Consider the following 13,033-nt stretch of genomic DNA (forward strand, 5'->3'; position numbering starts at 1 on the left):
TGGGTATACCTTTGAATTTGTGCTGACATAATCCTTTTTAGAGGATCAGAAACATTCAATTAGTCTTAGTAAAGAATGTGGGTCTGATGAGATTCTAGGGAGGCTGAAGCTCTATCTCCCTATCCCAGGCTGTGTCTCTGATCATTAAAAACCATCACCACCATCATCACTAACCTGTTCTCTGTAAGAGGCATTTTCAGAGGTTATAAGTGGGAAAAGTAAAAGTGGGAACATTCCCAATGAGCTGGAAATATACTAGAAAGCACAAGCTCCACGTACAGTTCAACAATCAATATATCTTTTAATGTTTAGTAATAGAGGGTGAGTATTTGTGAGTAGAAGAGCAATGTCAAGAAGGACCAATCAGGAGGAAAGATGCACTAACCAGAAACAGTGATTCTGAAATGCCTCCCTTTGGGACTCGCTACATCAGAGTTGTTTTGGAGAACTTAAAAAGGCAGATTTTCTCGTCCCATCCCAGACCTACTGACTAAAATCTCTGGCACTAGAGACTTCCATGCACATTCAGGTTTGAGAACCCTTGAATCAAAAGTCTCAAATCTCTGTCATGTCTCGATTTAATATTCAATAGTTCAAACCCATTAGCCATTTCAGCAATACAACTGACTGTAATCTAGACTTATCAAGCAACCTGATGATTATAATTTGGCTTCTCATGTAGATCAAAGATTTCAGTTCTCCAGAGCTTACAAGCCCACTTCTGATTTTGACACTCTTAATTCTTCCCTTCACCTTGCTCTGCTTCTTGATTTGGACCTCCTCTCACTGCACTCCTTCCAGTAGTGAACTCACCTGTCACTTTGGCTTCAATTAGAAGCTATTTTGTGACTGAAGACGCACGTGAACCCAGACTTCATTACTGAACATTAGACTCATGTATTCAAACTGCATACTGATACTTTTCTTTGGTGTTTCCACAGGAACTCCAAACTCTACATTTGCAAAACAAAACACACTAGATCCATTTATAAATGTATACCTCCTCCTGTAACCCTTGCTCACTACATGAAATGGTACTGGCCAGTTGACCAAGTTGGAAATCTGAGAAAAATCTTTGACCACTGTCTTTCCTTACTTTGTAGATCAGTTAACAAGATCTGCTGATTTTCTTTCTCCCACGTGGGTCTAAAGTAACTCATGTCTTTAACTCTGGGCCATGGCTGTGGTCATTAATATTTCTCACCTGGTCTTCAGTCTCCTGTCTTCAGTCATGTTCCTTCCACTCATTCCATTCTCCATATTAAAGCAAGAGGAACTTTTTATGATATAAACCTGATCATGTCACTTCTCCACTACTCTCAGAATTAAGTGCAAACCTCTTAATAGAGTGCAAAATCCTTTATGATTTGGTTACTCCTTTTCTCATTTGTGTCACTTGACATTGACTCTATGTATTATTCAGTGTTCTTGTTCAGTCACTAAGTTGTGTCCAATTCTTTATGACCCCATGGACTGCAGTAGCCATACTCAGACTCTTGCAATTCTTCAATCATACTATTTCTCTCCTGCCACCAGACCGCTGCATATGCTGTCCCCTCTCCCTGGACCACCCTCCATCTGCCCACCCCATGCAGAGTATAGGGGCCTGCATTTATTTACTGACACCCTTAAGAGGACGACTCCAGACAAATGGGACTATAAATGATCTCATTTAATTGGAAAGACATTAAACCTGTATCTCTTCTTTTAGCCTATTTTCCCAGGATGACATATCAATGGTAGAAGAGTTTAGGTAAGGAATTCCTGACACCTTCATTCTAGTGTCTAATATATCAAGAATTCATTTTGTGATATTGTCAAATGATGTAGTTTTCTGGGTCTCACCTCCCCTATCTCTGCCATTGTGTTACAGGATTTCCAAAGAGATCAAAGTTATGAGAATGACATATTTCTTGAAAACACAGAAAATTCATGACATTAACTTCATCAATCTCATTTTTTCCCCTACCCTCATCTCCCTACTAATTGGAACATCCCCTTTAGCTTATTTCCTTTCTGCTTCACCTCTTTTACTGACTTGTATTCTCCTCTAGAATCAAGCTTAGACTCTATATTTTTCAGGATGGTTTTTTCCAAACCCTCAACGATGAGCTAAGGGTTCTAACTATGAAATCCCATAGAACCCTATCCTTTTACCCCTCTAAACTTAGTAACTCACTTGTCATTTTGATTTACTTTATTGCCTACTTCCTTAGACAGTGAGCTAATTCAGCTTTAACTATTTCTTTATTACTAAGAAAGATATTATTCTGCATGCTGGGAAACAGAACTGGAAGGAAAGCGTTTATTTGGAAAGCAGTTCTTAGAGTAGCAGTGCACTGGCTATCTCCCACTGTTTCACATATTTTGATATAGCCTATGATATCTTATTTAAATATCAATAACCTCAGATATGCAGATGACACCACCCTTATGGCAGAAAGAGAAGAGGAACTAAAGAGCCTCTTGATGAAAGTGAAAGAGGAGAGTGAAAAAGATGGCTTAAAACTCAACATTCAAAAAACTAAGATCATGGCATCCGGTCCCATCACTTCATGACAAATAGATGGGGAAATAGTGGAAACAGTGACAGACTTCATTTTCTTGGGCTCTGAAATTCACGCAGAAGATGCTTTAAAAAATTCAGTGATGCACACATAATTTTTCTGAATTAACTGTGCCTCTGAAGAGGAATTGATTTTTCAGGACCATTTTAGTAGCAGCTTGGTTAAGATCCAGTCCTAGCCTCCTAATTTCTAATGCAGATTTCAACACACTGTGTACTGCAACCTCCCAATAAGTTATCTACATAAACAATACATATATAACTAATAGCTAATAAAATATGAGTAATTGACGGTTTCTTTGTGGATGCAATTACATGTCTACTTTTATTTAAAAATCACTTATTTTAAAATGAGAACTTAAAATATGGACTTCATTTTCCAAGTGTAGTTCTGGATATGATAGTTCCATTACAGCATGCCTTGCGAGTTAGCCTTTGTCAAAGACTAAGTTTCTGGTCTTCTTAGGGTTAAACGGGCTGTGGATGCCCACAGGAGGAAAAGGAGGCTGTGGTGTTACCTCAGGTTTCTAGAGACTCCTGGGCTTCTGAGAGTAAAGATCTCAGATGCTGGTGATGGAGAGGTGAGAGAACCCTAAGAAACAAGGGTTTCTCCTAGGATAGGTTTCAGACCAGTTTATAGGGCTGTTCAGATTCTACTCATTGATACTAGGAGCTCTGCAGAGGAGCCTCACTAGCTGTCACAGAGGTAGAGGGAAGACTCGATGAGGCCCTGTCACTTTATTGCCCTTGAAAGTAACCTCAGCACTTTGCTTTAACATATTGGGGCTCCTGTTTGTTTGAAATTAAATGTAATTAGAAATGCACACACTCTTCTCCATCACTTAAAACTCTGCTAATGCAGCTTTTCAAAATGAAGAATATTTGCTGGCAGGCATGACTCAAGGATAGAATCATTTTTAGGGAATGCTTTTAGCATTATGTCCTTCACAAGAACGCATGCTGAATGTGACTGTGAAATTTAATTTTTTAAAATGAGGCTGATAATGTGCTTATTTTCCTTTCAATAATGAAACTGTCTGATCTTTCAGCTAAAGTACTTCATAGATACTGAAATACCATGGAGGATAAGACTGACTGTTAGCCCTTAGAATCTGGTCCTCTTCTTTATGGGTTTGGGAGTATGTGTGCATATTTATGTTCTGTTTGCTCTGAAAATTTCCAATAGAAGTTCTTGAGAATTGAACCTCTCCACCCAGAATATCAAGTTCCACTGTCCTCATTTCCAATGATGGTTTGCAATGCAAATCATCAGGTTGTTAACACTCAGTACCCTAACCATGGTAACCATGGTAACCAAATGAAGACAAGTTTGCTTTACTTCCTCAGTGAAGTGCTTTCCAGTCCTATATTCAGACTTTATGTCACTGCCAGCAGGTCAGAGGGCATTAAAGGGACAGCAAGAGGATTAATAGAAATAAAAACATAGCTGGAACCATTGTATCTATTCCCCACACACTCTTTTGAGTCCAGGACATCTTACTAATAACTTTTTTTACTCACTAGTACTTTCTTGCTGCTTTCTTTCCTTAGAGGGGAGAGTAAAGAGAATCACTATTTATCTTTATCCCCACCTTGATCATGGATCTTGGCAAGCAGACTGTCCTGGCTTTCTATGACTACTTTTAAATAGGCACAAATAGAAACCTAGCTCACAGTTCTGTGGTCACAAAGACTATTCAGTGTTAGAAGCTGTGATGCTCAAGGAGCCAGGAAAGCATCCAAGACCTCTCCAAACACTTTTTGAGAACGACTACAGCAAATTAACTCCACGGGCCACTTCTCTGCTGAGACTCCTTTCTTCTGGTATAGTAACTTTCATAATCTATTTGTTTCCAGCCTGTGGGGGAGGGGATATTAGTTCTCTGTTCTCATTTTCTCTCAGTAGGAGTGAAAGGGCAGCTGTGGCACGTTCTGAAACTTTTTTTTTTTTTTAACCTGCAGCTGTGTGACTGGGTAATTCCTAGGAAGAAAGACTATTAGCAATAAGGTAAGCAATCTAATTGTCATGGTTTCTGGCCTGGATGATTTCTGCGTCCCTATGACTTCCTGGGTGGCTGCCATTAACACACAAAGGTCTAAAACACAGGGGATGGGAATGCTCTAGGCTCAAAATGGTTAGCTTATTCTCCTGTATCATGAATATTGTTTCAAGCAATGTTCATAAGTTGAGATACAGAAATTATATCCCCTTCCTTTTGTATCTGTTGTCTGCATCTTGGATCTTTTGTCATTTTTACTGATTCTTTTTTTCCTTACTATCTGAAGGAAATTTAATACATTAAGATAAAGCCAGAACCCTTTGGCTTTTATCTAATCAGTGAATTCAGTGAATATGAAAACTGAGCCTAATGGGCTTGGGCCATGCGACCTTTTTTGGTATGGGTGGAAACTGCTGTAGAAGTGAAAACTTCTTTTGCAAGAGTAGAGAGGGGGAGGGAGGCGGGAGGGGGGATCGAGATGGGGAGCACATGTAAATCCATGGCTGATTCATGTCAATGTATGGTGAAAACCACTATAATATTGTAAAGTAATTAGCCTCCAACTAATAAAAATAAATGAAAAAATAAATAAATAAAGCTTCAATAACCAAAAAAAAAAAAAAAACAGTAGAGAAAGTTGATTCAGGGATAGGTTTGCCAGACACCCTGGTAAGCTTGAATTTTAAATAAATAGCAAATGTTTTAGTATGAATATGTCCTAAATAATGCAGGATCCATTCTTATGCTAAACATTATTTATTTTTAATCCAAAATTTAAATGTAACAAAACACCTTGTATATTTAGTTGCTAAGACAGACTGTTTGATTTAGGGATGAAAACTGAAGACTTATAAGGACAAGAAAAAAAGAGTATTCATTTTTCTTACTACAAACATTTTGCTCTAAAGTTTTGTTGAAAGATCACCTAATTATCATTTTCTTACTGTAGATACCAAAATAGGAAATGATTTACTATTGGGATTCAAACCCTAATAGGAAGAAGGAATAGTCAAAAATAATCATAATGAGGCACTATATGAGGCACTATATAATGAGGCACTATATAATGAGGCACTATTCTCACTATAATGAATTCTATCTGAGAATCTAATATGGTAACTTATTCTCCTTTTAGTTTTCATTTTTCTTGAATATTAGTAAGATTTATTACCTTTATATTTTTAGTCATTCATACATTTTCTGTTTCTGAATTGCCTGATTATTATACTGCTTCTACTTCCATGTATATATCTTTTGATTTCTAATTGCATGCCATACGTTAATGTTATGAAAACTTTTAATGTCACATATACTGCAAGTATTTTTACATTTTGTAAACATTTTGACATGTTTGCTATGTCTGCTAGAGTAAACTTTAAATTTTTATCTGGCCAAATCCATCATGATTTCCCTTCATTGCCTTTGGTGTCATTTCTCTCTAGACTTTTACCACCTCAAGATTAGGAGAATGTTCACCAATAGTTTATTCTAGGACTGTTTTTAATTCGGTTTTCATGTTAAATCCTTAATGCTATTGAAATTTATTTTGATGACTTCTTTAGGACTGTATTTTTCTTTTGTTCCTTGTTTTTTAATTAATATTTAATTTAGAAACAATTATATACTGACATACAATTTTATAAAATAATACAAAGGCTTCCTGCCTTAATGTAGAATCTTTTTAACAATGCATACACAACTTATTTCTGCATGTGCATATTTTACACAGAAGATTTTGTCTTCCAAACATAGTCAATGGGTACAAAGTTGTAATATCATGATCATTTCTTAAGTCCATTTATAATGACTAGGATCTACTCCCTTTGCTACATTCCCTGAGATTCTATGGTTATGATCATGGTGGAAAAGGAAGAATGATGATGATCTCTCTGATATCAGAAGAGTAAAGAATACTGCTAGAATTTGCCTCAGTAAATAGTCTGGAAGGAAAGGGAATTTAGACACAGGAGCTGGCTTAAATCTTGATGCCTTCACTACCAGCTCGTTTATGTAGTTAATATCTTTACCATCGTGATAGTTTTCTATTGAAATAAAATATGATGCAACTTCTATTGTATGACAATGTATTTTTAAATTTGAGATGTATGCACCTGAGGATCTTAAAGCAAACTGTGGGACCTGTCATTTTGCAAAGGTATTAAGAAAGGCAGGGCTTCCCTGGTGGCTCAGTGGTTGAGTGTCCGCCCGCCAATGCAGGAGACATGGGTTTAATCCCTGGTCCAGGAAGATCCCACATACTTTGGAGCAACTAAGCCCATGCACCACAACTATTGAGCCTGTGTCAACAGCCCACAACTACAGAGCTCATGCGCCACAACTGCTGAAGTCCACAAGCTCAAGAGCCCTTACTCCACAACAAGAAAAGCCACCACAATAAGTCTGTGCACGGCAATAGGGAATAGCCTCCACTCACCAAACTAGAGAAAAGCCCATGCAGCAATGAAGAACATCACAGCCAGAAATAGACAAAATTATATATATATATATAAAGAAAGGTAGATGGAAGGAAAGTGTGATAGAGCCCAACTAAAACTACTCTTCAGAGAAATAAACATCTGCATTGATCAGAGAGCTCCAGAGAAATGAAATAGAAGATAGAGAGACAGAGAGATAGACAGACAGATACAGACATAGATATATGTAGAGACAGAAATATCTATATTTGCATCTATCTATCTGTCTACCAAGACATTTGTTATAAGCAATTGGCTCACACAATAATGGAACCTAAGAAATTCCATGATCTGTTGTCTGCCAGTTGGAGATCCAGGAAAACTGGTGGTGAGGTTCCAACCAGAGTTAGAAGCTCGTAATGCAAGAGTGCCGATGGTGTAGATCCCAGCTTCAAAGCAGGACTAGACTCATGTCCCAGCTCAATAAATCAGGCAGAGAGAAAGAATTTTTCCTTTACCTTTTCTATGCAGGCCCTCCACAGGTTGACTGATACTCATCCACAGTGGGGAGAACAATCTGCATTTCTCAGTCTACTGAGTCCAATGCTAATAGTCTCTTTTGGAAACACCCTCACAGACACACCTAGAAATAATAATTAGTCAGATATTTGGGCATCTTGTGGCCCAGTGAAGACAACACATAAAAGTAATCATCACAGCATCAGATAAGACAACACAAGATTTCAGTAAGTTAACATTGAAGAACATCTGTTTAATTGTTGCCTAGGCACAAGGTAATTGCCCTTTGGTAAAATTTATGCTATTATTATTTACGTGTATTTTAAACCACTTGTCCGGAATGCTTGCCTACCCATTATCCCATCTTCAAGAGCCAGAATTAATACTTTCGCTTCAAAGAAACCTTTTCTTATGCCCCTAAATGAACATTTTCCTCTTTTAATTTTTGTGAACAGCTGTATTGTACTTCTTTTAAAATGCATATTCTGCTTCATGATATTTAGCTAATAAAGACTATTTCTTATACTATCAGCTCCTCAAAGTTTCTTTGTACACAGTAGATAGTAAAATATTAAATTGAATTAGTAGATGTCATTACTGAATTTAACTTACAGTTCATTTATATCATGTGCTTTTATGAGCAACTACTAGTGTATAGTGCCTTGCCTGAAATGATGGAGACTACAAAGATGATTAAGTCAGAATTCCCACAATTTTGAGCAAAGACAGAGTCCAGGGTCAGAAGTATTAATTCATTCATTAAGTGCTTATTGCTCATCACCTATTATCCATGCTCTAGACTAAGTATCAGGGATACAAAAATGGGTAAGTCATAGTCTTTGTTTCCCAGAAGTCCATTTATCTGAGTGGGAAAGGCAGAAATGTAAATTAACTGCTTAAAAGAAGTATGAAGAGTGCTACAATAAGGAGTTACACAAGTCGGTGTGAGTTTCAGAAGCAGGCTGGGTTGGGAGTGGAGAGAGATATGAGAAAAAGTTCTACACAATGAATTCTGTTTGAACTCAATGAGATGGTATCCATTAAAGAGAAGGGGCAGAACTGTAGAAGGATCTGCACCCAGTGGGAGCAGAGACAAGGGCACATTTGAGAACAGCAAGTAATTCTGTGCAGCCAGAATATAATGAACATGAAGGGACCTAGATTGCAGTGGTGTTGGAATGGAAGACCCGAGGTAGAGCATAGATGCCCTACATCCTTTCATTCTCCCTCCCTAGGATGAGGCAAAGCAAATGTTGAGAAGACAAGAATAGAAATGATGACAAAAGAGGGAATCACTGAGAAGTAAAGACCTCTTTGAAGTTGAAGAGGGATTGGCATGGACATAGCTAGCTGTAGGTGAACGATTTGATCCAGCTTTACCAGCCTCAAAGTCATTTCAGGTTTCCGGGAAGCTGTGTATATGGTTCTTGAAATAATAATCTTTTAATTATTTTCCCCAACAAAAGAGGAAAACTCCAAGTCCAAGAGAACTGACTTTGGGTTCCAACTTGGGCACAATTGCCTTGTCTTTAAATCCAGCTTGCTCCTAAATGGCAAGAGTGAACACCCTTCACATATTTCATGGTGGGAGGAAACCACCCACAGAACAAGTCATCCACAGACTGCTTGTTCCTCCCAACAGAGTGTTGACGGAACACTTTATTCCCCAGGCTCTGCCTCTACTTCACTGAATCATTTGAAATCTTTACAAGTGTTTGCGGGACTTTAATACTTGGATAGGGAGGAAGAGCAGAAGGGCATTCCTGGCTTGTGTTTGTTGTTTGAGTTTTTGAGTGGTCTTCCAAACCTATGAGGAACAATGTTTTATTCTTCTCACTTTTATAGTTTTGATGAATACAACTTTAAAATATTTTAAAAATGTGAGCTCCATTGGTCAAATATCAGTCTATGTGGAAGCTAGAAACTGAATAATCAACTTAGGAAATTATCTCATCTCATCCAATTCTCTCATATTATTCCAGAGGAAATTACATTCCAAGAAAACTTGAAACTACATGTCCAATATCATATACAAATTAACTATCTGTTCATTATAATTTTTGTTTTCTTGGTGATGAATCAATATCTTTCATCTGCTTGTAAGCTGTTGGAAGGATCATAAGAGAATGTTAAAAAAAGGTATCTACTCAGATAGTTTTGGTCAAAATGGCAGAAAGGGGCATCAAGTGATGACAGAATTCTGCTTCAAAATGGTGATGTTGTATGTATGTATGTGTGTATGTGTGCGTATGTTGAAGTAGGAAATGGCAACTTACTCTAGTATTCTTGCCTGGAAAACCCATGGACAGAGGAGCCTGGTGGGCTACAGTCCATGGGGTCACAAAAGAATCAGACATGACTGATCATGCATGCATATGCACATATGTATGTGCATTAATATGCATATAAAACTTTATCACTTTTAAAATTCAGATCCATAATGCACTATTCCCTGATTATGTATCCTATTTCTGATAAGTTATTTAACTGCTAAACCATTCTTAATGATTTCATAACCAGATTTTCTTTGATACTGTCAGTGCCTTGTTGGCAGTCATTCAATCATTCATTCAACAAATATACATTGAGTATCTTTTTCATAAATGGCATTTCACCTGGAGAGAGGGCAAGTCTTCCTGGAGCCCATGGCTTTATGTAGACTTCTCTTAAATCCTGCTACTAACGAAGGCATTACATATGGAGAATGTAGCAGAGCAAGGCAAGCTTGAGATCCTATGAATGCTTGAACAGAGGCTGTGGTAACAAGGATCCATAGAGAGGCAGAGATCATGAGATCCCTTGTGAACCCAGAGTACCTTGTGGCTGTTCTTTCATTATGAAGTTTTCTTCTTGACCACAAGGCTTATTCAGAAGTGGTGGCCAAGGCTAGAGCAACAGCCTATAATTATAACCTTGAAATTAAATTCATAGTTAAAGGAATTTCCAAACTCTGATATGAGCCTCTAACTAATCTCAGGGAAGTTTTCATACTCACAGTCACATAATTATGTTATCCTCATACTCATCAAACACATCTTCTTCTCAACTATCCAAACTAAGTAATCTCAAGATAACATGGGTTATCTACAAACTAAGGGTGTCAAATTTATATCCCATGAGAAAAACTACTGCATTGATTGGTGATTCATCTTCTTGACAGTTCTTGCCAGAACAATGAGAGGCAATATAGAAAAGAGAAGGAAAAAAAAAAAAAACCTGACCAATATGGAAAATTATTATTCTGTATACATTTTTCATTAAATTTTCCCAACAACCCTATGAAGTTATTATTTCACACTCATTACAAAGGTGAGGAAACAGATTATCAGAAGAATTTGAAAATTTCCCCTAAGAAATGTCAGAAAAACAGCAGAGCTGATTAAAATTTGGAGTTATCTGACCTGAAGGCACTTGTTCTTTTAACCACATAGAATGTGAACTGAGAATGCTGGCTACACCAAAAATGCTGGCTACACCAACTACATGTTCCTTTCCCAAATAACCAAGCAACAGGTAATAGTTAAAAGATTATTTACTCTGGGTAAAGTGCTGTGCTGGGCTCTCTGAGGAATACAGAGATTCAAGTGAAAGAAAATGTGATGTAAAACAACTCTATTGATAACAAAGCCAAATTTTTCTCATTTTAACCATTTAAAAAATTTTGAAACCCTGATAACATTTCAGCACATTTCTTTTTGTCTCTTCAATTTCGTTTTTTGTTTGTTTGTTTGTTTTATTTTGCTTTGTTCTTGCAAAATAGACTTCTTGATGCATATATAGCATCCTCTTGTTTGTGTGTTGTTAAATTTGATAATATTAGGAATTTCCTATGTTATACACATACAGATTAATGATATAGTAATCAGAATACAAAGCTTCCCTGTGGTTCAGCAGTAAAGAATCTGCCTGCCAATGCAGGAGACGTAGGTTGATCACTGGATCAGGAAGACGACCTTGAGAAGGAAATAACAACCCACTCCAGTATTATTGAGGCATCCCTTGTAGCTCAGTTTGTAAAGAATCTGCCTGCAATGCAGGAGATCCGGGTTCAATCCCTGGGTCAGGAAGAACCCCTGGAGAAGGAAATGGCAACCCATGCCAGTATTCTTGCCTGAAGAATCCCATGGACAGAGGAGCCTGGCAGGCTACAGTCCATGGGGTCACAAAAGTTGGACATGTCTTAGCGACTTAACCAATATTCTTAGCTGGGAAATCCCGTGGACAGAGGAGCCTAGCAAGTTACCCGCCATGGGGTCACAAAAGAGTGAGAGGACTGGTGACTAAAGAACAACAACAGTGATCAGAAGATGAGGAGTCTGAAGAGAGAGAAGGATCTCTCAGACACAAAAGACAACGCAATCCAGAATGAGAATTCACTTTGGGTAAGTCAGAATTGGCAAGACCTAGGTTCCAAGTGGTCCTGGGGACACAGGGTTTACTAGGGGAGTCAGCCGAGGCCACAAGCCATAACTCTGCCCTGTCAGTCCACTGGACTATTTCAGCAGGCCACTTAATATCTGTGGGGCTTCCTGGGTGGCTCAGCAGTAAAGAATCTGCCTGCAACGCAGAAGGCACAGATTCCATCCCTGGGTAGGGAAGACCCGCTGGAGGAGGAAATGGCAAGCTACTCCAGTATTCTTGCCTGGGAAATCCCATGGACAGAGGAGCCTGGCAGGTTACAGTCCATGGGGTCGCAAAGGGTTGGACATGACTGAAGCGAATAAGCACCATGGTGCCTGATCTGTGTCCTTTTCCAAGAGACTGCCCTGGGGGTCAAGCCAGTGGATGATGCCAAAGCAAGGTCATTCAAGCATCAGAGAATACATTTCCAGAAGCAGATTTGTTTACTAACTGGGAAGGCATCCACTAAAACAGAGGAAACAAAAGAATTTTTCTTTACAAATCAGTCCCTGACCCTTGTTTTTAGCAAGGGTTCCCACTTTTCTTGGCAAGCTTTTTCCTACTCTAAGGCCAAGTACAACTGAGCTGTCAGGGAGCATATCCTCACTGGCTGTGCAAGGCTGGTGGCTGAGGTCACACATGTCATTGTAGAAAGGAAATTAGGGGGTGTATGTATAACGCAGCACCTTGATCTAAAGTTTTGATGATTTTTACAGTATTAGGTTTGAAAAAGTAGTCGATAGGTGAAAATTCCACTTTTTAGGACAGAAGCAGCAACTTGAGTTCAGAGCTGCTTAATACATCCTGTTCCCACTACAAAGCAAAATCTTTTTGCTACACAGAAACTGACTTTCAGCTAGGTCAATGAAGGAGCAAGATTACTTGGGGACTCTTACTGTTCTGTCATACATTATTCTTTTCTTCTAACCCTGATCCTTTACTAAGTCTGATGTTTCATGAATGTTGTTGAGCATGATTTGGGGGGTTTCTTCCTTCTGAGATTTTGCAGTGTCAAAGTTGATGTTTTTATTATAATTCACACATACAAAATGAAAGGCATTGCCAGAGAGAACTTTTTTACTCAAAAGTTAGATAACTAAAATTAAATATAGTTTCTAAATTTTATTTTGCCA

The 13,033-nt window shown here is 38.2% G+C and overlaps 1 protein-coding gene across 2 annotated transcripts in view; it reads left to right on the plus strand.

Moving 5' to 3' along the window:
* The window catches only part of ITPRID1 (ITPR interacting domain containing 1), a 116,498-nt gene that overhangs the window by 12,116 nt on the left and 91,349 nt on the right, over positions 1–13,033 (plus strand). The window contains exons 1-2 of one of the 2 annotated variants that reach the window (XM_070468216.1): positions 3,633–4,390; positions 4,529–4,574. The gene's annotated coding sequence lies outside the window, so the exon portion shown is untranslated. Of the gene's footprint in view, positions 1–3,632; positions 4,391–4,528; positions 4,575–13,033 lie in introns of those variants that run through there. The other variant, XM_070468219.1, reaches the window with a different exon arrangement.

This window comes from Odocoileus virginianus, chromosome 1 (assembly GCF_023699985.2).
Source record: "Odocoileus virginianus isolate 20LAN1187 ecotype Illinois chromosome 1, Ovbor_1.2, whole genome shotgun sequence".
NCBI lineage: Eukaryota > Metazoa > Chordata > Mammalia > Artiodactyla > Cervidae > Odocoileus > Odocoileus virginianus.